This window comes from Phoca vitulina, unplaced genomic scaffold, assembly GCF_004348235.1.
Source record: "Phoca vitulina isolate PV1807 unplaced genomic scaffold, GSC_HSeal_1.0 scaffold14, whole genome shotgun sequence".
Classification (NCBI taxonomy): Eukaryota; Metazoa; Chordata; class Mammalia; order Carnivora; family Phocidae; genus Phoca; species Phoca vitulina.
In genome coordinates this window covers 37,161,154-37,164,409 of record NW_022589717.1, presented here as the reverse complement: position 1 = coordinate 37,164,409, position 3,256 = coordinate 37,161,154, and the positions used below count along the sequence as shown (strand labels likewise).

The following is a 3,256-nucleotide window of genomic DNA, read 5'->3' as shown; positions in this document are numbered from 1 at the left end:
AAGATCAGAGCAGAGATCAATGAAATAGAAACCAAAGAACAGAACAATAGAAACCAAAGATCAGAGCAGAAATCAATGAAATAGAAACCAAAGAACAGATAAGCAAAAGTAGGAGCTGGTTCTTTGAAAGAATTAACGATTGATAACCCCCTGGCCAGACTTATCAAAAAGAAAAGAGAAAGGACCCAAATAAATAAAATCATGAATGAAAGAGGAGAGATCACAACCAATACCAAATAAATACAAACAATTATAAGAACATATTATGAGCAAGTGTGTGTCAAAAAATGAGACAATCATCGCTTCTCAGCCTTTTGGCTAAGATCAAGTGTAGTATCTGTTCTTATCAGTTTAATATCTGATATGTCCTCTATCCGAGGACAATATATTAAATCGATTTTTGGAGCAGGGAGATGGAATAGGAGCTTGGTCCGTCCACTCCACGCATCGACCTGGTATTGCAGTACTTCCAGGAACGGTACACCCCCTCGGGGGAAATAAACCGGTTTCTAAAATCAAAAAAAAAAAAAAAAATTAGACAATGTGTAAGAAATGGGTGCATTCCTAGAGATGTATCAACTACCAAAACTGAACCAGGAAGAAATAGAAAACCTGAACAGACCCAATAACCAGTAAGGAAATTGAAGCAGTAATCAAAAATCTCCCAACAAACAAGAGCCCAGGGCCAGATGGCCTCCCAGGGGAATTCTACCAAACATTTCAAGAAGAATTAATACCTATTCTTCTGAAACTGTTCCAAAAAATAGAAATGGAAGGAAAACTTCCAAACTCATTTTATGAGGCCAGCATCACCTTGATCCCAAAACCAAAGACCCCATCAAAAAGGAGAATTACAGATCAATATCCTTGATGAACATGGATGCCAAAATTCTCAACAAAATACTAGCCAATGGGATCCAACAGTACATTAAAAGGATTATTCACCACGACCAAGTGGGATTTATTCCTGGGCTGCAAGGTTGATTCAACATCCACAAATCAATCAGTGTGATACAATACATTAACAAAAGAAAGAACAAGAATCATATGATCCTCTCAGTAGATGCAGAAAAAGCATTTGACAAAGTACAGCATCCGTTCTTGATTAAAACTCTTCAGAGTGTAGGGATAGAAGGCACATACCTCAATATCATAAAGCCACCTATGAAAAACCCACAGCAAATATCATTCTCAATGGGGAAAAGCTGAGAGCTTTTCCCTTAAGGTCAGGAACATGTCAGGGATGTCCACTATTACCACTGCTATTCAACATAGTACTAGAAGTCCTAACCACAGCAAGCAGAAAACAAAACAAAACAAAAAAACGGCATCCGAATCAGCAACCAAGAAGTCAAACTCTCACTCTTTGCAGATGATATGATACTTTAAATGTGGAAAGCCAAAAAGACTCTACCCCAAAACTGCCTGAACTCATATAGGAATTCAGTAAAGTGGCAGGATATAAAATCAATGCACAGAAATCAGTGGCATTTCTATACACCAACAACAAGATAGCTGAAAGAGAAACTAAGGAGTTGATCACATTTACAATTGCTCCCCAAAGGATAAGATACCTAGGAATAAATCTAAACAAAGAGGCCAAGAATCTGTACTCAGAAAAGTATAGAATACTCATGAAAGAAATTGAGGAAGACACAAAGAAATGGAAAAACATTCCATGCTCATGGCTTGGAAGAACAAATATTGTGAAAATATCTATGCTTCCTAGAGCAATCGACATATTTAATGCAATCCCTATCAAAATACAATCCACTTTTTTCAAAAAATGGAACAAATAATCCTAAAATTTATATGGAACCAGAAAAGACCCTGAATAGCCAGAGGAAGATTGAAAAAGAAAAGGAAACATGGTGGCATCACAATTCCAGACTTCAAGGTCTATTACAAAGCTGTAATCACCAAGACAGTATGGTACTGGCACAAAAACAGACACATAGATCAATGGAATAGAATAGAGAGACCAGAAATGCACCCTCAACTCTATGGTCAACTCATCTTCGACAAAGCAGGAAAGAATATCCAATAGAAAAAAGACAATCTCTTCAACAAATTGTGTTGGGAAAATTGGACAGCCACACGCAGAAGAATGAAACTGGACCATTTGCTTACACCACACATGAAAATAGACTCAAAATTGATGAAATACCTAAATGTGAGACAGGAATCCATCAAAATCCTAGAGGAGAACGCAGGCAGCAACCTCTTTGACCTCAGGCGCAGCAACGTCTTCCTAGAAACATCGCCAAAGACAAGGGAAGCAAGGGCAAAAATAAACTATTGGGACTTCATCAAGATAAAAAGCTTTTGCACAGCAAAGGAAACAGTCAACAAAACCAAGAGACAACCGCCAGAATGGGAGAAGATATTTGCAAATGACATATCAGATAAAGGGCTAGTATCCAAAATCTATAAAGAACTTATCAAACTCAACACTGAGAGAACAAATAATCCAGTCAAGAAATGGGCAGAAGACATGAGCAGACATTTCTGCAAAGGAGACATCCAAATGGCCAACAGACACATGAAAAAGTGCTCAACATCACTCGGCATCAGGGAAATACAAATCAAAACTTCAATGAGATACCACCTCACACTAATCAGAATGGCTAAAATTAACAAGTCAGGAAATGACAGATGTTGGGGAGGATGTGGAGAAAGGGGAACCCTCCTACACTGTTGGTGGGAGTGCAAGCTGGTGCAGCCACTCTGGAAAACAGTATGGTGGTTTCTCAAAAAGATGAAAATAGAGCTACACTATGACCCAGCAATTGCACTACTGGATATGTACCCCAAAGATACAAATGCAGTGATCCGATGGGGCATGTGCAGCCTAATGTTTATAGCGCCAATGTCCACAATAGCCAAACTGTGGAAAGAGCCTAGATGTCCTTCAACAGATGAATGGATAAAGATGTGGGGTGTGTGTGTGTGTGTGTGTGTGTGTGTGTGTGTGTGTGTGTGTCATGGAATATTATGCAGCCATCAAAAAGATGAAATTTTGACATTTGCAACGAGGTAGATGGAACTAGAGGGTATTATGCTGAGCAAAATAAGTCAATCAGAGAAAGACAAGTATGATATGATCTCACTGATATGAGGAAATTGAGAAATAAGACAGAAGATCATAGGGGAAGAGAGGGAAAAATGAACAAGATGAAACCAGAGAAGGAGACAAGCAATAAGAGACTCATTCTCAGGAAACAAACTAAGGGTTGCAGGAGTGGAGGGGGGTGGG

General features: G+C 38.8%; 1 non-coding gene across 1 annotated transcript; it reads left to right on the top strand.

Annotated features, from left to right (window-relative positions):
- The first annotated feature begins 298 nt into the window (after nucleotides 1-298).
- Nucleotides 299-489, top strand: LOC116637674. The gene has a single exon (XR_004300532.1). It is a non-coding gene; the product is annotated as a U2 spliceosomal RNA (small nuclear RNA).
- Nucleotides 490-3,256: the final 2,767 nt, after the last annotated feature.